Source organism: Vulpes vulpes, chromosome 2 (assembly GCF_048418805.1).
Source record: "Vulpes vulpes isolate BD-2025 chromosome 2, VulVul3, whole genome shotgun sequence".
Classification (NCBI taxonomy): domain Eukaryota; kingdom Metazoa; phylum Chordata; class Mammalia; order Carnivora; family Canidae; genus Vulpes; species Vulpes vulpes.
This window is the reverse complement of record NC_132781.1, coordinates 57,371,761-57,395,670: the sequence shown is the minus strand read 5'-3', so window position 1 is coordinate 57,395,670 and position 23,910 is coordinate 57,371,761. Positions and strand designations below refer to the sequence as shown.

The 23,910-nt window shown below is 39.4% G+C and overlaps 1 protein-coding gene and 1 pseudogene across 10 annotated transcripts in view; both read right to left on the bottom strand.

Annotated features, from left to right (window-relative positions):
• The window catches only part of MAPKAP1 (MAPK associated protein 1), a 255,479-nt gene extending 231,882 nt beyond the window's left edge, over window positions 1–23,597 (bottom strand). For 2 of the 10 annotated variants that reach the window (XM_072748605.1, XM_072748608.1), the window contains exons 1-3: window positions 23,302–23,538; window positions 15,067–15,166; window positions 2,551–2,620 (exon numbers count right to left, since the gene is read on the bottom strand). The gene's annotated coding sequence lies outside the window, so the exon portion shown is untranslated. Of the gene's footprint in view, window positions 1–2,550; window positions 2,621–15,066; window positions 15,167–23,301 lie in introns of all 10 variants that reach the window. The other 8 variants (XM_026009309.2, XM_026009310.2, XM_072748607.1 and 5 more) reach the window with 6 other exon arrangements.
• On the bottom strand, window positions 6,947–7,771 carry LOC112927885 (SUMO-conjugating enzyme UBC9-like; annotated as a pseudogene).
• Window positions 23,598–23,910: the final 313 nt, after the last annotated feature.

Below are 23,910 nucleotides of genomic sequence, written 5' to 3'. Positions count from 1 at the left end.
TCTTTGTGGAAAATATAATACAGTAAATATGTTATTCAGTAGACTAGACCCTTAGGCTCCCCTTAACTCCTATAACTGTGATTTATACAATAGGAAGAAATAAGCAGTGCATATAATGGTTGTTCAAAAATAAAAGTCATGAAATTTTATACAAGAAAGAAACTTCAAGGATCACCTACTTGTTGACCTGAAACCACAGAGGGAAAAGTTGGATGTTAGTATCTTGTATTTTTTAACTTTATTTATTTATTTTAAAAACTTAGAAAAAAAATTTTTTAAAGATCTTATTTATTTATTCATGAGAGACACAGAGAGAGAGAAAGAGACATAGGCTCCACGTAGTGAGCCCGATGTGGGACTCAATCCCAGGTCTCCGGGAGCATGACCTGAGCCAAAGGCACACACTTAACCACTGAGCCACCCAGGCATCCCAATCTTGTATCTTTTTAAAACTCCTAGAGATTCATGCAACTTCAGTTACCAAGTCCATACCCGAAAGACTCTGTTTCTTTAAATAATGCTGCATGAGCAAATGAACCTTCCCTATACTTCTTCACTCCCTAAGGACCTGAGATAGGTATTAACCATGACTTAAAATGCTCACACCCAGCCAATGATTAAAAGGAAATTCCCTTTCCAAGACTTTCAAAGCACTCTATACACCTACTTCCCTCTGCCAGACAGACTTCAAGCCCCCTCACCTGCAATCTGTGAAAACTTATCTGAATAAGCAACAGCCTGAGGCTTCTCCAAGGTCTGCAAACTCCCAATCAAAAATTACTGCTGCCCCATCAATGTGTCATATAAATGCTGGCATGTTAATTGTGTATTTATAAGATTGTTAATGGTTAGTTAATTTACCTCCCACACTATTATTGTACTTGAAATGATTTAACGTCTGCTGAGGGAGTTAACAACATGTAACAGCAGATGCGAGATTTTTTTTACCTTTTCTCACTGTACCCCGACTTCACGCTATTAGCATTAACTTCAAGTTAAACCTGATTCCTATACAGGATTCCTTAAGAGTATTATAGAAGCATTCACATTTATTCTGCACAGCAAGAAATAACCACAATTTAGAAAAAAAGCCTTTTTATTATATACAGCTTTTCATTTATAAAAACCAACAGACCCTTTCATGAACATACTTTGATCTAGTAAAGTTCAGAATTCATACCTCCTAGAATTTGAAAATTATTAAAATGACCATTAAAATAAAACGTACTGGGGATCCCTGGGTGGCTCAGCAGTTTAGCACCTGCCTTTGGCCCAGGGCGCGATCCTGGAGACCCGGGATCGAATCCCACTTTGGGCTCCCGGTGCATGGAGCCTGCTTCTCCCTCTGCCTGTGTCTCTGCCTCTCTCTCTCTCTGCGACTATCATAAATTTAAAAAATAAATAAATAAATAAAAATTAAATAAAACGTATTTTATTGCTTTTAAATCTCTTTCTAACTCTAACTCTAAATTAAATCTTCATTTATTTTTTAGAACAGCAAAAATTAAGTTTTTGTTTCTTTTGAGAATTAAAATCTCCATGTAAATAGGCCTAATTTCATTAAACAGTTAAGCAGTGAGACTCCAGAGCTGGAGAGTTTAATTTTTCCTCTTAGCAAAGTACTTGCTAGACTCAAGGCAACAGAAAAAAAAAAAAAAAAAAAAAAAAAAAAAGCTTGTATCTTCTTTTAAATAATATGGGGACTCATTCACTAAACATCATTGAGGGCTAGGTACTGGGAATCCTACAAAAACTTCTATGAACATTGCCCTGCACCTTCCAGAGGCTTACAAACTTCAGCAGATGAGCTATGCTGTGTATATATACAAACATAAGGCAATACATACTATCAAATGAGTTGCTAAGACCCTACATTTTCCAAGAACAAGAAAGTTACGGAGACTTCAGGAAGGAAAAAGGTCCAGGGATGACCAAACTTTCATTAGGCAGACACATAAGAACGGTCAAAGATGTTTACTAAGCTCTTACTATCAGCTATCCTTTCATGCAACAACATAATTCATCCTTACAACCACCCCAAGAGGTAGGTATTAATATCATCCCCATTTTATAGACAAAAAAAATAAGGCTTAAAGGAAGTAAGTAACTTGTCTAAGATCACATGGTAAGTTTTTTAAAGGCCAGTCTCCTATCAAGAGGAAGAGTCTATTTCCCCATCCCTTGAATTTGACCTCACACTGTGATTTACTATCACCAACAGAATGTAATGGAAGTCACTTCTGAACTTCAGCCTCAAGAGACATTGCTAACCTCTGCTGCTGCTTTTTTTTGGAATACACGTAAATCACTGAAAGAGACTTAGGGGGAAAAAAAGGAGCTTGGAACAACAGACCATGTGGAGAGCCTTAGTTATCCTGCTAAGGTCCGCCCGATGAATGACTGAGGCCATCTGGGACCAGCTGGATCCCCACCAACCTACCAGGAGGCCAGGTTTTCCCTCCTGTAAAATGTCTCCTCCCAGACAAAGGACCCTGATCCTTGATTTTTCTTGTACGCCTAACCTCCACCTGAAATGTCTCTGAATCTTACCATCTGCCAAGATCCAGTTAAAGGGAGCCTGGTACAGTACAGTGCCTCTCAAACTTGTCCATGAACACACCTGAAGGGCAGAGGAAAGTGACCATAAATCAAGGTATGAGAGAAGCTAGGAGGAGCCACCTAAAGCAATATGCTATACGAAATTTAGTTTTAGGGATGCCTAGGTGGCTTAGCTGTTCAGCATCTGCCTTCAGCCCAGGGCATGATCCTGGAGTCCTGGGACCAGGTCCCACATCAGGCTCCCTGCATGGAGCCTGCTTCTCCCTCTGCCTGTGTTTCTGCCTCTCTCCCTCTGTGTCTCTCATGAATAAATAAATAAAATCTAAGAAAAAAATTTTAAAAAGAAATTTACTTTTAGAATTCATTCATATTTTGCATTCTATCCTTTAATATCCTGCACCTGTATTTGTTTTAACAGGAAAAGTTTTACCTTTTAATATATCATGAAAATTGATAGGAATATGTGCCAAGCTTACTTTGTGGCTTCTAGTACTCTCTGGCACATCCTGGGATTCCCATGAACCCAGTCTGAACAGCAAGTCTAGTGGAGAAACATAACTTGGATATCAGAAGTATCTGATTTTGTGAAGATAAAATGGCACTTTATCAACAGCCAGCTCAAGATCTAAATTTTGCTCAGCAGATATTTCCTATGACTAGTACGAAGAACAGCTTGTAGGGGCGCCTGGCTGGCTCAGTCAGTAGAGCATTCAACTCTTGATCTCAGGGTTAGAAGTTCGAGTCCTATGTTGAGTGTAGAGATTACTTAAAAATGAAATCTTAAAAAAAAAAAAGAAGAACTATAATTACTGATAACACCAAACTATATATAAAGTTATAAGTACAAGTTAGACTGAAATCCCAATTTTTATGCAGCTATTATAAAACAATCAGTATTTTCAGTGTTCTGAAATAATGTTTAATAACTAGTAATAGATGTAAAACTTCAGACATCCTATCCACCCACTAGACCCTCAAAACCCCAAATATGCCAACATTTTTGGCTCTTAGAAGAAATCTGCTAGTTTACTGCAATGTAGCCCTAAATTATTTTTCCAGTGAGTGTTGTCTGACATAATAGATCTGATTGACACCTGTGATAATAAACAAATAATTTTAGGTTTTACTTTAATAATTTTAGGTTTTACTTTAATATTTCAGGTAAAAATATTTATAGTTTTACCTAGAGTGAAGAAATGAATAAAGCCAGAGAAACTAGACTACTTCCCAATGTAAAATTACCAGTATAGGAGCTGAAATCACAAATAGCACTCAACTATCTACCAAACACTCATTCACTGATTTCATTCACTTGACAAATATTTATAAAGCACTTACTATGTGCCAGGCACCAGAGATATATAAGGCTGAGCAAAAAATGAAAAAAGGCCACTGCCTCCAAGGAGCTAAAAGTGTGTATGGTAGTCAGAATTCTAAGATGGCTCCAGAAATTCCTGTCCCTTGATATCCATGCAATTACATCATGCCCACCCCTTGAGCGTGGATAAAACCTAGCCAATAGAATATACAGCAAAAGTGTTGGGGGGAGATGTGGAAGAAGTTACAACCTTGATTACTTTCTGTTATATAAAATTCCATCCTAGGTAACTGAAAAGAGAAATTTTCCTGCTGACCTCAAAGAAACAAACAGCCAAGTTATGGCACAATATAAAGCAAGGACCTGAGAATGGCCCATAGGAGCTGAGAGTGGCCCCAGTTGACAGGTAGCAAGAAAATGAGGACCTCAATCATATAGCTAAGGAAAAGAATTCCAACAACAACGTAAAGGAGCTTGGAAAGAGATCTTTCCCTAGTCGAGCCTCCAAATGAGGCTGGAGCCAGCTGACAGTTTAATATAATCCTTTTGAGACCCTCAACAGAAAATCCAGATGAAGCCATGACTCCTGACCCACTAAAAGACATAAATTTGTATTGTTTTAAGCCACTAAGTTTGTGGTATTCTGTTATGCAGCAATAGAGATGAAAATAGTGCAGGAAAACAGCTTAGACTCCTTTGCCTTCATACACATTTAAGACTCTCTACAACTGAGTTTTACTCACCTATGCCTTCTCCCCAGCAGGCAACTCCCAGAACTCTCTGAACATGGTTCAGCCTTTGGTAATGATAATACCCTTGAGATGTGCTCCTCCCCATTACAAACTTTACCCTTCAAAGTATAACTCAAGAATCTCATCCTGTGAACTCTCCTCCAATTTGCAAAGCCCAAACTGTTTTAAAAGCACTTTATTTCTACCTTCAAATAAAGTTAGTTATATGAATATCATGTATAAGGAACTGCCAATTTCAAACTTTTTGATCCAATTCTAGAATCAGAAATGTGGTTACTGTATTAAGATCTCTCTCCCCCTACCCATCATTTGTTAAGTTGCTAAAGGCAGGAATTCCTAGACCCCAACAATAATGCAGTGGTTCTAATGTGGTGGTTCTCAACTGGAAGGCAATTTTGTTCCCCAGGGGACATTTGGCAATGTCTGGTGATATTTCTAGCTGTCACATTGTTAGTATCTAGTGGATAAAAGACAGGGATGTTGTTTAACATCCTATAATGCACAGAACAGCACCTATAACAAAGGATTATCCCCCCAAAAAAGGCCAATATCAATGATGCCAAGGTTGAGAAATCCTGCTGTGATATGCTATATGAAGCCACTAAATTTGTGGTAATTTCCAGCCCCCTTAGAACAGTTTCAATGATATTGAGACTAAACTATACAACTTTGCTATTAAAATATATGCTCAAATCTTCTAAGGTACTAAACAAGTTCAACTCCTAGTATCTGTTTACTGAAATTTTAACAAAACCAAAGTCCAAAGGAAAATCAAAGTCCAAATTACTATAATAAAAACAAAAGACAAATCACATTCCACCAAACTTGATCTGAAGCCTATTCACTCTCACTACCTCCTACTCATTCTTCAAACCCCAGCTTAACGGTCAATTCAACCAGGAAACCTCCCCAAAGAATCCTACGGACCAGGTTAACTGCTCTCTTCTTTGTGGTCCCACTGCACTGCATTTTGTCACTACTTCCACCAAATAGTTAATCCTGCACATTGCCTGTTAGTAGTAGGTACTATGTATTTGTTGAATTTATTCATTGAACAAATATTTATTGAAGCCTAGCATGTGCCAGGCACTATTCTAGATGCAAAGAGTACAAGAGAATATAAAGCAGAAAGTCCTGCCCTCATTGAGTTCACATTCTAATGAGGGAGACTAACAAAACAGAGAAGTAAGTATACAGTAAATTATTAGTGCTATGGAAAAAGACAGCACGGGGAAGAGAGATGGGCATGTCAGGTGGTGGGCCAGGGCTGCAACTGTAAATAAAGTAGTCTAGGAACACTTCACTGAGAACCTGACATTTGAGTTAACATTTGAAGGAGGTAAGAGAACAAGCCATGTAAACTTCTGAAGAGAAGTGCTTTTGCCAAGTGAGGGTAGTATACTCTTCAAGAAGTAGCAAGGAGTCCAGCAAGGAAGTTAAGTAGTAGAGGATGATATCTGGAAGAGTGGAGCAAACATGTACAGTGTTATAGGCCATTCTAAGAACTCTTCTTTTTCTCTAAGTAGAGAATTACCGAGGATTGTGATATGATCTAACCCACATTTAAAAAGATTCCCTCAGGACAGCCCACTGGCTCAGTGGTTTAGCGCCACAGTCGGCCCAGGGCATGATCCTAGGGACCTGGGATGGAGTCCCATGTTGGGCTCCCTGCATGGAGCCTGCTTCTCCCTCTGCCTGTGTCTCTGCCTCTCTCTCTCTCTCTGTCTCTCATAAATAAATAAACAAAATATTTATATTAATTAATTTGTTAATTAATTAATTATTTAATTTAATTTAATAAAAGATTCTCTCTGGCTGCTATATTAAAGTTTGAAGGAAGGAATGAATCAATGAATGAATGAACGAACTAATCACATTGTTGCTTTTTTTATATATATAAACAGTTTATTTCCTCAACAGCAACACAGACAAAACACCATATAAACACAAAGGAAGTGATGCGGAAACGAGACACCGGCTGCCTTTGGATCTGAGGCTCATAAGCAACACAACCCGGGTTCTGCGGGAGCGAGGCGGGAGGCTACGTGTAGCTCTACACGGTGGGTGGGAAGCATGCCTGCATCCGCGAGCAAAGGAAACTAGCTCCTCGGGGCTCATCGAAGTATAAAAGCTTATAATTTTACAGCAGTTGAAATACTGACACCAATATTAAAATAAAAGCAAGTTTTACATAACAATCAGAAATACAAAAGACTGAAGGAAGAGACCCTGTATGAAAAACCGGGGAGCTCAGCGAGTCGAGGACTGCGTGCCAGTGGCGGAAATGGACCATGGCGGCTGCCCACCCTCCCAGGTGACTAGTAATTGGACAGAGCAACGTTAGATTTGCAAAAATGTTGTAAACAAGTTCTTGCCAAACCAATCCCTTCCTTCTAACGCTGCCGCGCCGTTGCCACTTAGGAAGGTGCGAACTTCTTGGCTTGTGCTCGAACCTTCTTCTCGTACTCTACTGTTTTGGCAGTAAATCGTGTAGGCCTCTGCTTGAGCTGGGTCCTGGATATTTGGTTCATTTAGAAGTTCCTGTATTCCTAACAAGATCTGCTGAATTGTGATGGCTGGCCTCCAGTCCTTGTCCTCCTCGAGGACGGACAGGCACACTGTGCCCGAAGGGTACACGTTCGGGTGAAACAGCGGTGGCTCGAATTTACATTTTGGGGGTGAGGATGGATAATCATCTTTGAAAAGCATCCGTAGTTTAAACAAGCCTCCTTCCCAGGGAGTCCCTTTCTTCCCTGGAATGGCACACTCCCAGTTCATGAGGTTCATCGTGCCGTCTGGATTCTTTTTTTTTTTTTTTTTTTTTTTTTAAGATTTTCTTTATTTATTCATGATAGTCACAGAGAGAGAGAGAGAGAGGCAGAGACAGGCAGAGGGAGAAACAGGCTCCATGCACCGGGAGCCCGACGTGGGATTCGATCCCGGGTCTCCAGGATCGCGCCCCGGGCCAAAGGCAGGCGCCAAACCGCTGCGCCACCCAGGGATCCCCCGTCTGGATTCTTTGTCGGGACACCCACAAAGCCAAACGGGCGGTCCTTTCTCCAGGCTTTCCTCTCCTGGGCGAGTCTGCTGAGGGCGATCCCTGACATGTTCAAAGTCCCTCGGCGGCCTCGGGCGAGCGGGGCGGATGAGGTGGCGGCGGCGGCGCTCCCTTTGTCTCCGGACTTCCCTCCCGAGCCCGCTCCCTCCCGAGCCCGCTCCGCGCGCAGCCCAAGCGCTCCCACATTGTTGCTTTTTAAAAATATATATATATATATTTATATGTTGGTTGTCTCTTCTAAACCCTAAGCTCCTTAAGGACACTGTCTTATTCATCACTGTCCTGCCAGATTGCAGTTGAATATGGCTGGCATCCAATAAGAGCTCAGCATGGAATGAACAAACAAATGGATCTTTCTTGTTCCCAAAGGATTGCGCCATTTTCCCAAAAAAGGTCCCTTATCCATGGTGCTGGTTCAGTGGATAAGTATCCCCCTACAATCTAAGATTTATTTTCCTTTTATTGTTTCCTTGATGATTGAAGTTTGCTTAAACAAATAGAAGAATTCAAGAAAGTTATGCTTTCACGTACCTGGCTCCCAGGTTAACCATATCATCAATTAATGTAAGCAACACAGTTTAGTGCAAGTACCACTCAGGAAACCTGAATTCCAATTCCCTAATTACCAGGGACCTAATTACATGGCTTTGGACAAGTCACTTCTTTAAGCCCCTTTAAACCTGTTCTACATTATCAGTCCATTTCTGCATCTGTTACATGAGGAGTTTGAACTATACAAAGTAACTTTCAGCTCTCAAACTCTATTCCAAGTACATGTAAGGAGGAGAAGGCATGGTTGGGAGGTTACCCTCGAGTCCAACTAAAAAGTTTTGTGTTTTTGCTTCAAAGGAAAAAAAGAATTCCATTGCAAGTTTTACTTATATCATTGTGCCATGGTTCAGACTCTAAGAATAGAAGTACAAGGAATTCCTTTTCTAAGATTTTAATAGTATTGACATTCTGGCAGCAAACCCACTACAAAACTGGGTGGGCTGAATAGTCTTGATGGAGTTGAATGGGCATTATCGCTACCAGTTGTTGTTTTTTAATGCTATTAATGTATAAAAAATGGTTTCTAGAACTGTAAGAGTAAACATTACATCTGCAGTTCCAGGTTATTGTCTCTAGCTGTCTCCGGACTAACAATGGCATGACATGAAGGGAGTCAGGTATTCCTCAGGAGGGAAATATCTATACTCTATGTCCTCTCCACTTCATAGGGATACTTATTAAAAGAATACTTACAAACTCATTCATTCAACTTCTAATGAATGAAGGGTACCAATGAGATAATCTAAACTAGCAGATAATCCTCAAACTATTTTTATGTGATTTTGAAAGGTGCTTTGTACTTTCATTTGAATGGAGCTTTCATAACCTCAATAAATGATAATTACTATTATTGTTATTAACAAAACTACGCTGCCAGCTATTTTTTTTTTTTTACAACCTTCTAGTCTATTTTTTTTTTTTTCCTTTTTAAACCATCACCACATGGATCAAAATGAGGATAGGGCAGCAAGACTGGCTTCATTCTGCCTATAATGTTATACAGTTAGGGTAGAAGTGTTTCACAAATACAATTTATATAGAATAATCAATTCTCTGGATTCCAGAAGGTTACTCGTTTAACAAGCACTCAGACATCACTTACAAAATTGTGAGGTAGATTCTATTACTACTTACATCTTACAATTCAATAAATTGAGGCACAGACTCACCCAAGGTCACAAAATTTGTAAAAGGTGGAGCCAGGATAAACTATGCAACCTGGCTCCAGAATTCCTGCTCCACACAATTACTAGGCACTGCCTTGAATTTCCAATATAAGTCCATTTCATCACACTCCTCTTAATCCTCTTCTCTCACTCATCTATAGGTATGGGTACAAGCAGACTTCCCTGTTCATTCAACAAGTTCATTCAACCTACTCCATGCTGACAGTTAGGAATATAAAGTAGGAAGTCTTATTCCCTATCCCCAAGAGGCAAGCAAGGGAATCAAGAAAAGGAGAAAAGAGGCAGCCCCGGTGGCCCAGCAGTTTAGCGCCACCTGCAGCCCAGGGCGTGATCCTGGAGACCCCGGATCGAGTCCCGTGGGACTCCCTGCATGGAGCCTGCTTCTCCTCTGCCTCTCTCTCTCTTGCTCTGTGTCTCTCATGAATAAATAAACTAAAATCTTAAAAAAAAAAAAAAAAAAACGAAAAGGAGAAAAGTACATAAATGGTCGCAATAAAGAGTTTACTCATATGTGGAACTTAAGAAACAAAACAAATGGACATAGGGGAAGGGAAGGAAAAAGAAAGTAAGATGAAAACAGGGAGGCAAATAGTAAGAGACTAACTACAGGAAACAAACAGGGTTGCGGGAGAAACAGGGATGGGGGGGAATGGGGTAACTAGGTGATGATCATTAAGGAGTGCACTTGACATCATGAGCACTGGGTATTGTATGCAACTGATGAATCACTAAATTCTATCTCTGAAACTAATAATACACTATAAATTAGTTATACTGAATTTAAATAAAGGATTTTTTAAAAAGAATGAGAATGCTGGTAGGGGATTCTATAATAAAGTACTATGGAGAAACAAAGGAAAAATAACTAAATGAAACTAAATATTCGGAAACTAAATGAAACTAAATATTAGGACAAGGCTTCACAGAGATGACTAAAATCAAGAAAATGGGAAGTGATCACTTCCAACTTCATTACCTTAAGAATAATGGGGGGCCGGGAGGGGGGGAAGAGCTGGCAATTAAATAATCTACAATGCTGTCTCCTTGGTCAAAAATATTTAAAATAAAATTTGCTCCAGATCTAGCCTATGGACTAGAGATTAACATCAGGCCATGCATGGGTTATTACAGAAGCAGGAAGAAGATACTTAACTTTTGAGGTTGGGGAGGCAGAGAGAATCAGGTGTGTTGACAAAGAGTAGATAAGAATAGGTAGGGAAAACAAAGAGCAAGCAATGAAGCATAAGACTGCCTGGGTTCAGAGCAGCAGCGGTTTAGCGCCGCCTAACGCCAGGGGTATGATCCTGGAGACCCGGGATAGAGTCCCACGTCGGGCTCCCTGCATGGAGCCTGCTTCTCCCTCTGCCTGTGTCTCTGCCTCTTTCTCTCTGAATAAATAAATCTTAAAAAAAAAAAAAAAAAAAAAAAAAGACTGCCTGGGTTCAAATCTGAACTCAGCTATTCACTCACGGTAGGACTTAAGGAAAGTAACAATTTGAGGGCCTCTGTTTCTGCATCTGTAAACAGGAATAATTTTGGTGCCTACCTCATAGGATTGTTGTGAGGATTTAATGAAATCATATGTTATGTGCATAGAACAGTGTCTGGCCCATGGTAAGCATTATATAAATGTCTACTATTATCCCAATTATTTCTTGTCCTCAGATGAATTTTCAAAGATGTGAAGTTGGATGATTGGAAGGAGAGTCAAAGAGACAAACTCATCTGTTCCAAGGAGAAGAGACAACATGAGTTAAGGCACTAAAACAAGAAACAGCAGAACACGTATTCAGTAACTGAAACTACATAGAGTTCAAAGCTGCTGATTAGATGAGTATTTCAGAGACTGTTCTCACAGGTGCAAAGATTAATCTGATGGACAGGACATAAGATTAGTTATGAAGCTGTGACTACAGCTCAGGGAAAGATGATGAAATCTGAAGGCAGTGAAAGATCTAAAAATTTAAGAAATATGTAGAAGATAAAATTGCTAGAACTTAGTGACTGAATGGATGTGGAGAGTTAAAAAGAAGGGCAGAGTCTATGGCCTGCGTGATAGTGCCAACAGATGAAACTGTAAACTCACAAGTAGGAACAGCTTAACAAGTAGAGGGAAAATTAGGAATTATGTTTCACATACAATGAATTTAAGATATCTATGGAGATTAAATAGAGATTCATCATGATGTAAACCTGATAGCCCAAGAATGAGGTCTGAGTGAATTTGGGAGACTACAACATATAAGTGACACACAAAGGATATGCAAATCTGAAGCCTAGGAGAAAGATCTGAACAAATTTGGAAGGTATCAACATATAAATGACAGATGAAGCCGTAGGTGTGAATGAGCTTACCCAGGGAAAATATGTCAGGAAAAGTAGTAATTTAGGAACAAAATCCAAGGAATAGCAAGAGTTAAAGGATGGGGCAAGAAAAAGAAACCCAAGAAGCTGTGAAAACCAAGTCAATCTTTGCCGAGATTCTAAAATTAAGATCCATGCTGTGGAAATTCACAAATTCCTAGGCACTTACTTTCTTCACTGGCTTTTCTCTCTCCCCTCATTACCTAATATGAGTTCCACACACTGGAGTGGGAAGTTCTTGAGAGGAAAAGACAAAAAAAAAAAAAAAAAAGCCTTCTTTGATTTCCTGTCACTAATACCCAATATAGAGCCTGGTACACATATACTTAAAGAATAAACCTGGTAGAACAAGAAAAATGGAATATTTCCTGTTTATCAAGCCAAAGGCTCATGAATTTCTAGAGCCTAGGTTTGCTTCCAGCCCATACCAGAGCAACAAAGCCTGAAGAGAGGAGAAGCAAAAAGCGGGCAGACCTTATACTGCTGGTGGGAATGTAAAATGGTACAGCCACTTTTGAAAATGTCTGCCATCTTCATATGGCAAAGTTACCATATGACCCAGCAATCCTTTCCAAAAGAACAGGAAACATATGTCCCCACAAAAACTTGCATAGGAATGTTCAGAGCAGTATTATTCACAATAGCCAAAGAGCAGGGGAATCATCATCACTATATATAATTTGATAGGGGTGATGATGATTATACAACTTTGTGAATATGCAAAAAACTATTAAACTGTACACTTTTGGGGCACCTGGGTGGCTCAGTAGTTGAGTGTCTGCCTTCAGCTCATGCTTCTGCTTCAGCTTCATGATTCTGGCATTCTGGGATCAAGTCCCACATTAGGCTCCACATTCTTGATCCTGGGATCAAGTCCTACATTCTTCTCTCATGAATAAATAAATAAAATCTTTAAAAAAAAATTTACACTTTAAAGGGGTGAATTTTACAGTTTAAGAATCATATCCCAGGCAGCCCCAGTGGTACAGCGGTTTAGCACCACCTGCAGCCCGGGGCATGGTCCTGGAGACCGGGGATGGAGTCCCAAGTCAGACTCCCTGCATGGAGTCTGCTTCTCCCTCTGCCTGTGTCTCTGCCCCTCTCTCTCTGTGTGTCTCTATGAATAAATAAATAAAATCTTAAAAAAAAAAAAGAATCATATCCCAATTTTTAAAATGAGGGGGTAGAAACACAGGAAGGCTAGAATCCATACTGCATCCTAGATTTCTTCTATTTCAGGAGATTCTAGCATAATGATGCCAACAAATCATTTAACTGACAGTCATGGCAACTGTAATCATGAAATTTTTTAAGCACTTTGCAATATATGTTGAGTACATCAGAAAGTAAAGTCCTCATGCAAAAATGGGAATTTCCAAGTCTTTTCCCCAGGAAAAGGAGGAGAACTTTCATATATGTTAGTGAACTTGTGTGGAGGTAGCTAATCTACATTTCTAGTCGAGGAAGATTAAATCCTAGTGCCAGAAATCCCAACAGAATCTTGGACTTTTTGGCAATTGAACCCAATAAAAAAAATTTTTTAAGAGAGAAAAAAAAAAAGAATCTTGGACTTGGCTGACAAACACTCAGGCCATGGAGCAGCTTCTCCTACCAAAGCACCAGACAACACTTTAATCCACACTAGAGCTGGGCAGAAGAAGCCATAGAGTTAACAACACAATGCCTCTGTCAGCAACCTACTGAGCTACTGGTCCTAGGGGAGTACTTCTTCTCTTCACTTTGGAATAAACAAACAGAAGGGGATAAAACAAGAAAGGCACATGGCATGGTAGAAAACACAAGGCTATGAAGAGCTGCTGTGTGCTCCCAATTCTACCACCCAGTAACCGAAAAATGCAATTTCTCTGGACCTCAGTAAAATATTATTGCATACCCCACAGAGCTGCTGTCACAATGTAGGAAACAAAAGTGACACTCAAATATAAGTATTCTTCCCAATTCACCTGAAAGAAAACTAGTTGGTTGTACTGTACATGTTTTAGTCATATTGGAAAAGAAGTCTCATGATCTCTTCTCTATGATGTACTAAAACACATTCTCACACTTAAAATTATAAAATAATTACAATGTCAAATTTGAATCCTTGACCCCTTTCTTTCTTTCTGTGAAGCTTACACTTAATTAATCCTATGCATCTTTTTCTCGCTTTAGATTTTATTTACTTTTATCTCCATAACCTATGCAAGCCACCATCTCTCACCTAACTTATTTCCTAACTTGTCTTAAAATCCTTCCTAAACCCTTTATTAAACTGAACTTTGCCTATATCTACAACTCTGTCTTCTACTTACCCTTTCCTTCTTTTTACTCTAGCCAAACTCAAGTTTCAGGTCTTTTCAAGCTTTTGAACATATACTCCATGTACAACAGTTTTCTTTTTCTTTTTCTTTTTTTTTTTTTTTAAGATTTTATTTATTTATTCATGAAAGATGAATAGAGAGAGAGAGAGAGAGGCAGAGACACAGGCAGAGGGAGAAGCAGGCTCCATGCAGGGAACCTGATATGGGACTCGATCCCGGGACTCCAGGGTCACACCCTGAGTCAAAGGCAGGCGCTCAACCACTGAGCCACCCAGGCATCCCAACAACGGTTTTCTCTGTCCTTCCATCCAGCTGCTTTCTCCTTCACCCTTCAGATCTCAAGTCAGACCACCTGCCCCAGGAAGGTCTGACCTTAAGTCCAGAGTAGGTACTCCTCCATACTCACCTTGATTCTCGTTACTAAACATTTCTCAAACTAGTCTGTACTCAACTACAAATCCCATGATAGCAGACACAGCGTCCAGAGCATTCATTGCTCAATTCCCAGACAAAGGCCTAGTGCCTCACGTATAGTCAGCAGATACTGACCAAAGACATGATATTTATTTTACACGATATATTCTTCATATACAAATATCTTAAAATATTTTTAACTGTAAGGAACATTACAGATACAAGAAAATGTAATTCTTCGTAACAACTGTGTGGAAAAAGGACTTAAGTCCACATGCACTTTTTATAATCAAAATAGCTCTAATTTTGATTATATCAATAGGAGCTAAACTACTACCACAGTGGGAATGGTGCTCCTAATACTGTGCTTCTAAAACTCTTAATCTCCTTAAGAGCAGAAAAGGTACATATAATGCAAATTACAAACATTATAGTCAAAGTACGCACTGCAGTGAAAATATGTGAAAAACATTATTTTGCTGGCCCCCACCCATGCGCCCACAAAAAAAGGTTAGACACACTTGATAGAAATGCCACTTACTCCACATAGTTCACCAAATGAAGTTTACCGTGAAATACTTCAAATTCCAGAAGCACTCAGGACTGCAAAGGCCGTGAGAAGAGAATGTTCCAAGCACAGACTGATAGAAGAAACAAATGAAATAAACCCTGATGCATGATTGACTATCTAAGGAAGTCTAAACAGAAGACTGAATATATTTGTTCCAAAGTCATTAACCAAGTTTCAGTTTCTGAAACATGTTCAAAATACTTAACACATCTTATAACTCTCTGGTGTAAATGACAGACATTTGTTACTCAAGATAACTAATTGCCTTCACCTAGTTTAGGATAAATAAATCTATCACAATTCAGATTTAGTTTTTGTATTTTGGATTTTTTTATACCAACAATTTTATTTCTTATAATGTGTTTTTTGCCTATGCTAACAAGCTTACAGATTCTACCAACTAAAAAATTTTATTATCGTTTTGGGGATGTGACCACCCTTCTAATTCTTTTCACATTTTTAACTCAGCAAGTTTAATCCAGTGATCAAAGCTTCATTAACTTATAAACAAACTGTTTCTCAGGTAAACCAAATTGCCCCACATCAGGAATTTAAGCAAATAAATAAGTACAAAAAAGGCAGAGATTATAAATTAGGGCAGACAAATCTGTATCTAGCCCCATGCCGGTAAAGAGCATTCTATCAATACAGTGAAATGCTAATCTCCTAATTAACAACCTAATTAGGTAATTATGGCTTTGCAGAGGGATGCCGAAATGAAATATGACAACATGGTCACCTCTTTATATGGCACCTGTGGGCCTTTTCAGCTGTCATTGCATAGAGTGCAATATCAATTTGAACAGATGACAAAGTGCTGTCATTTTTCATTCTGATAATATACAGAATGCTTTGGACAGAAGCAGTTTACAAAAAGAAACATCTTGCCTGGCATTTTCCTAATTTAAATATTCTCAAATACATCGTTAAAATTTTTGCATGTTTTTTATGTTGTATATAGGAGAATTACCATTTACAACGGCGATCATGACAACAACAACCCTAACTGGCCATCTTGCTGATCTGTACATGCTGAAACTATTGCAATTTCAATTATGAAATATGTGACAATGAAAAAAGCACCAATTCATCATGACATTCTAATATTCATACTTTTTTTAATACTGTTACCAGAAAACCTAAAACCCAAACTTTGACCTTTAATTTTTTTCTTTAAAAAAAGAAAATCACACTTATAATTTCTCATACCAAAATAGCACTTCCCAATATCTAAGCATTCAATTCATATAAAAGCTCCATATACCAATGTCCAACCTCACAGAGATAGGAGAATACTCTGAGAGACAGCTGTCACAAGGCTATCACTGTCCCATTGGCCACTGACAAGGTGATGGTAGCACTGGAACACTGGTATCACCAACACAAATAAAACTCTTCTTCCATGATATTGTCTTACATAGGATTTTGGGATAGAAGAGAAAGGCTAGCCTGGGAACCTCAACATCATTTGTCAACACACATGAAACCATATTCTAAATGTAAACCAACTGAGGTGAAAACAAACTTGAAAATAACAATCCATTTATATCTTCGGATCACCCGCATTAGTGAAGTTTTTTATCGAAATTATTTTCACTGGCTCTACTCATTTCATTTTTTCTACTCATATTTCTTAATACTAAGCTTAAATTAAAATGATTTTATTAAAAAATAATTTATATTTATCAGAGAATACTTTGGAAAACAGAGAAAAGTATAAAGACCTATAATTTCACCATCTATTTCTCCTCTTCCTTTGCATATGTTTGACATAATTGAGATGGTACTTTATATAATCTTATATCCTTTTTTCACTATATATTACATGATGAACATATTAATATGTCACAAAATTCTTATAGAACACCTAAGATGACTGCATAATACTTCCATCCGATGGCCTTTCCATAATTTCTCTTTGTTGACTAGTAAAGTTGTTTCTAATTTTTGTTGATATAAGTACCGCTGCAATGAACATTTTGCAACGTAATTATTTTTCTACATCTCTATTTCTTTAGCAAAAATTTCTACAAAACATATAAACATAAGGAGGAAAAAGAGAGGCAAACCATAAAACAGATTCTTAACTACAGAGAACAAACTGAGGGCTGCTGGAGGGGACATGGGCAAGGGGATAGGTTAAAAGTGTGATGGGTATTAAGGAGGGCACTTGATGAACTGAGGTGTTGTATGTAAATGAAGACTCATTTTCATGTTGGTAAGTGCACAACTAGAAATGAATGAGACTCATCCCATGATCCAGCATGAAAATGAATCTTTCTCCACAACCCCTCCAGTCATTTCTCATCACATTACGCTCAATCTGAACATGTTATGGCCCTGCATACTAGACCTCCATCTCTCCAGAAGCATCAGAGTACCAAGTACTCTGACATAAATGGTTTCATTTAATCCTCCCAAGCACCAGATGAGACTGGCTGTGTTGTCTTCAGTTTACAGATTGTCCAGATCACAGTTAATAACTGACAGAGCCAGCATTCCAATCCAGGTGGCTGGGACTCTAAAGCCCCACCTCACACTGCTTCAAGATTCAAACTCAGGTCTTCTCTGTTAGTCTCCTTTACATTAGCAACTAAAGTTCAGATTTAAAATTTACTGTTTTAAAAAGAAAACCATTCCTTCCAACAATTTTCTACCATCTTCTCTAGTAAAAGAGTACTTATATATAATACAGTATCTTAAAATGAGTCCATAGGGAACTAAAAAATGTTATTTTCTTTAAGTTTTACATATCCAGTCCATTTTGTCTGCATCAATAAAAACATTAAGTAAAAATATACTCAAACATATAAAAATATACTTGAGTATAGGATATGAATCTAATACTACATATATTTAGGAGTAAATGTGACATAGTATTCAATTTATCTCAAAAGCAATTACTATAATCTAATTCCAATAGTTATTCTAGTACTTTCTTGCTGTTTCCAGAATTTACGTTTTGTTTTTAAGTGGTTTCTCCCATCTTTCTCATTTTCAATTACTTAAAACTGTTTTCTTCTTTGGGTCCAAATTTTGTTTCCTATATTAAATCTATTTCCTCTGTGTATCTAGATTGCTGCCAACTAGAAATAATAAATTTTGAGTGACTGGTCAGGATTTATTTTCTTCATTTTTATATTCTATCCTATTTCCTTATACAATAGACTATGAATGAAAACAAGTATCTAGAAGAACATGATTTCTTCAATTTTCACCTTCTGGAAGCCAGATATTAAAATAAAAATAAACTCTTGGGCTGGGAACTCCCTGACCATATATCTCACTATGCTGAGTGTCTCTATGCCTCTTTTCAATCTTGTGTATATATAATCAACAAACCACTGTATGCATTTGGCCCGTCAAGATCCTTTCCCAGAATTAGTGATGAACAAAGAACAGAGGGAAAAGCTGAGCAGTGGCTCCCTACCTGCCATTAAAAGTGAAAGAGCAGCATTTTAGATTTGAACCATTCTCCATTGGGGTCTACCAGTAATCAGTTGTGTGACTTTTAACAGTGTCAATTAGAATCAGAAAGCTTGGCATCCTGGAAACACCTCAGCAAGACTTGAGTTCCTTGTTATCATCCAGATGGGAGAAAGATACAAAGATTCAAAAATGACCAAAATCAAAAGGCTGTTAAGTGGCATACTGTATTCAGAATTCAAATCCCTCTCAATCTGCTACACTTTCTACTCAAATGTCATTCACTGGGTACCAGTTTCTTCATCTCAAGAGGTTATGATTAACCTCCTTGTTCACTTCATATACTATAGAGAGGACCAAAACAGACAAGAACCTGGTAGTATTTAAAGTGCTAAGAACACAAAACCAAAGTATCACAAGGACATCTCATAATCAGGCAGCCCAGACTTTATGTACATATGTGTTTTGGTCTCTGTAATAATTTTTTTAATGGCGAATTTTAAAATTAAATACATTAAAATCCAGATTTTCAGCATCTCTTGAATGCTCCCTCAAGAATACTGTGCCCCCCCAAAAAGAATACTGTACCCCTTCACCCCCAAAATGAGTATTATCCCTCATCGGGATTAAAATAATTTTTTTTAATTATAGAAAGAAAAAAAATAAAATTATAGAAACAACAAAAACAATATTATCCCTCAGAATATCCAGGGCCACCACACCCCCTCCCCACACAGCAATAAACAACCGAAGCTGAGCAGCAACTGCTACCTTTAGACTGGTCACATGCTACCCAACTCACCAAGGTCTGTCCTACTCTTTATCATGGGCACTTGAGCTGGAGAACCCTGACGTATATGCTCAAAAAGGAACTAATATTTGTTTACTCTTTTTTGGCCAATTTTTTTCTGATATTATCGCTCACTAGCTATGTGAGTTGGGCTATGTATTTAACCACTAAGCCTCAGGTTGTTCATGTGTTCAGTGAGGGTGTAATAACAACTAACTAATAACAACTATCTCACAGAACCACAAGGACTGAAGGAAATAAGATATACAAAAACATTTAACAATGACTAAAATATAAGTGTTCAATTATTTAAATTTAACACAAACTGAAACACACTAACTTTTGACTCAAAACTTCTCAAAACGGCAAACCCACAGAATACACAAGGTCAGGGTACCTCCTATGGAGAAAAATGCAATGTGACAGAATTCCCTGTTGTATAATAATTTGGTGTCTATTGCGATGTCCTTAACAATAAGGCCTACATATCTGAATAACACATTCCCAGCAAATTTTCTTCCCCTGAAATATATACAAATCCATTGAACTGCAAGTTTCTAAAGTCTTCAGATATGAGTCAACAAACAAAACAAGCCCCCACCTCACTATATATATATATACTTACTGTGACAGATGAGACCATGAGCTTCAGCAGTGGCCTCATTCACTCCTCACCATCCATGCTGCCTAGCGTAGTGAAGGCAAACCAAAGCTACCACAAAACTATGGCTCAAGGCTAGCATAGCATCTCTCTGAAGTGTCTTCAGAGGATCCCCATCCACCATTCACATCACAAAGAAAACTAAAGATGCCAAAGTCTAGCAATCTCCTCTACTTAAAGCTCCAACAGCTGCATAAACTCTAGGTACTTATTTAACTTCTCTGTGCTCTAGTTTCCTCAACTGTAGAAACAGGATGCTAACAACACCTGTCTGTACAAGAATGAGACAATGCTAGCACACAGTAAGTGCTCAGCTACCATGATCAGTGTTTCTTCCTTTGTGCTCTATAATACCCTATGGGGACTGCTATCATAGTACCTCCAGCACTTTACCACAGTTCACCTGCACATGCTTACATCTCCCCCACTAGAATGTCAACCACCTAAGGGTGGGCACCTGGTTTTATTCCTTTTTGCATCCCCAGGGTCTAACATTTTCCCTGGCATTGCTGAATGAATGAGAGATCCTCAAAGCATTTATTAACTGGAAAAATTATGAATAGAAACTCAATTTTTGCCTCTCTTGACTGACACTGAAACCCTCAGACTCTGACCTACTGACCCTTCAATTTACCTCCCAGTATCCTCACTAAAAGAAGCAATGGTTTGTTTTATGCAGTCTGGTCTACTCGCCACTCTAAAATCATCATAGACATTGCATCTTTGCATCTTACAACTATCATTTCGGAAGACCTTACCATGTATCAGGAATTTTATCCAAATTAGCTCATTAAATATTCACAACACTCCATGAGATCAATATTATCCCCCTATCCCAACCCATACTTGAAGAAAATAATGACTGGAATTAAGAAACTTGCCAAAGGTCAAGGAATAAGAGTAGGGACAGGAATTAAATCCAGAGACCACGTTATTCTCTATAGAAGGTCTTCCATTCTTATATTGAAAGTTGAACTGACCCACCTACTACCTTCTCGCCTTGAAAGATCACAGTTTTCTCTACATTTAAAAGACTCTTCTGGGGGGGGGGGGGGGGGCGATCCCTGGGTGGCTCAGCAGTTTAGCGCCTGTCTTTGGCCAAAGGCGCAGTCCTGGAGTCCGGGGATCAAGACCCGTGTCGGGTCCCTGCATGGAGCCTGCTTCTCCCTCTGCCTGTGTCTCTGCCTCTCTCTCTCTCCCTCTCTCTGTGTGTATCTTTCATGAATAAATAAATAAAATCTTTAAAAAAAAAAAAAAAAAAAGGACTCTCGGGAAGCCCTGGTGGCTCAGCGGTTTAGCGCCGCCTTCAGCCCAGGGCGTGATTCTGGAGATCTGGGATAGAGTCCCACATCAGGCTCCCTGCATGGAGCCTGCTTCTCTCTCTGCCTGTGTCTCCACCTCTCTCTCTCTCTGTCTCTCATGAATAAAATTTTAAAATCTTTAAAAATAATAAAAAAAAATAATAATAATAAAAAATAAAAGACTCTCTGTAACATTCATTTTGGCATTCATATTTTTTCTCTTTTATAGTTTCCTCAATATATACTTGTATATAGTGTTATGGTGTGTGAAAGAAGGAAACACATAATGAAAAATGCACAGATGAAGGCATGGGACAGACGTGGGGTTAAATCCTGCCTGTCTCGTACCAAATGTGTAATTTATCCTGAATCTTCCTAATCTGTAAATTGAGGCTAAAATGATTAAGAGAAACCTAAATATAGTTTCAGCACATGGTAAATAACCACATCATGAAGCATTACCTGATCATAGCACACTCCTCGAAAGTTAATACCCCCCTCACCCCCATGCTATCACTGCGTCACAGAAAGTACCTTCACACAGTGTACTTATCACTGTCTTGAAATTATTTCCTTATCTCTCTCACTAAATTGAGTTCCCCACAGGCAAGGACTGAGTCTTACTTATCTATACATTGTCTAGCATGGTACCTGGTGCATGTGTGTGTGTTCAGTAAATGTTTGATAAGTGAAATTATTATAGATATGAGTATTTATAGGATTCCAAAAAAGAAATCTTTCCCAACTGGGGTTGTCTCAAATTGGTTGAGGGAGACCAATTTCTGCTGGGCCCTAGGTAACATCTCTTTTTTTTTTTTTTCCCTAGGTAACATCTCAATGAGTAGAAACAAAAGGAGAAATCTAGGCAAGGAGAATGTCCTATAAAAAACAATGGACAAAGAAAACAAATGTGATCTGAGGTGCTACTTATCTTGAGTAAAGGATCAGGGTATATAATTAAGGAAGGGGACTTTTTCAAGCACAGCTGGAGCCACATCAAGAGGTGTAGAATGTGAGTAGTCTGGCACCACAGTAATTGAAAGTAGATATCAGCATAAAGCTAAATGACGAAGGGGCCACAAGCATGCCTCACAGGCCCCAGCAAGTGTGTAAACTGAAAAAGATGAACACAATAATCAATGTTCATCAAGAATTCTTTCAGCATTTACTAAGCACCTTGTATGGGCTCACCAAATGAGGAATAAAACATGGTGCCAACTTTTCCTATTATACTAGGATTTTAAATTAACAATCCACCCCTTTTACTTGTGAAAAATAGAATGAGAATGTTGACTTTGTTTGAACTGCCATGTGTTAAGACCTGTCTCCATTTGTTCACATCTGGGAAGCTTTTAACTTTGATGGTTTTGGTTTAAAACATGATGCTCTGCACAGTGCCAAGTACTGTAACAGGCTTCAAAAATTAGTTGCAGTCATTCCAAATAAAATTTCAATCAATTTCTGAGTCAACTTTTGAGTCTCCAGTTACAAGTAATAATCTTGTTTAAACTACTTTTTTTGTTGTTTGTTCGTTTAGCCTTAACCAGATTTAGAAGACTCCTTGCCATTCTCATAAAAAACTGAATCCAAGTTCTAGCAGCACTCCAGCTAGAAAAAAAAAAAAAAAGTGTTGCGAGGCCGCTTACTCCTTTGGGACAATTGGGGAAAAGGAACGCTAAGGAAACAGGGACCACACAGACAATGCTTTAAAAACAATTTTCATGTTATGAAGATTAGGACAACTACATGTTGCCAGGTGGTAGGACCAGAAACTGTCAGAGCCAACCCTCCCTCCACCCAACACTACCCAGTCCACGGGCTTCTCCTCCCCCAATCATACACCCAAGCTGTCAGGCTCACAGCAGCCTCCAGTTCTGGAAAAGATCAGGAAACGGATGCTCAATGAAGACCTGATCAAAGGCCGGGCAGGCTACCCACGCAGGGCAGCGCCCAGAAGGGCCGCCTGGCTACTCGGGTAGGTTGACCGGAGAGTGAGCGAGGAAGCTAGCGGCTGGGGCAACCTTTACCTGAAGCTGCTGCCACACTACGGGTCGGATCGGCCCCGGGATACGTTCCTGAGGGAAGGGCCCGGCTTCCCCGCGCCTCCCGGTCCCTGCCCCGGCCTCCGCACTCTCGGGATCCTCGGGGACTGGCGCTCCTCCCCGCCGGTTCAACTGCCGTTTTTCTGGCTCGCCCTCATGCCCCCGTTGCTCGCCGCCGCCGGCGGAGCAGCAACCCTGTTGCCCCAAGTCGCGCCACGACCCGGAACCGCACCCCGCGCACCGGAAGTCCCCGACCGGGAAGAAGCCGGAGCTGGGGACGTAGTGCGCAGTGCGCAAGCCCCAGAGCCGACAGCTCGGAGAGAAGCCCTCCCGGGGGGCGGGGCCGAACGGGAGGTCGTACGCATGCGCGGCACTTCGGCGGTCGGTGCAAGGCCCGAGTCGGAGGCTGTGAGCTGGAGATGTGGCGGGACGCGCTGATCCGTGTATTCGCGTCGGGTAGGAATCGACATTAGGGTTCTCACTCACATTTCCTTCTTTCTTCATGGAAAGAAGCCCTCAACTCATCCAGAAATGAGTGATGAGACAGCTTCGCCTCTAGGTCACGAAGGCTTGGGTTCAAATGCCAACCGCATC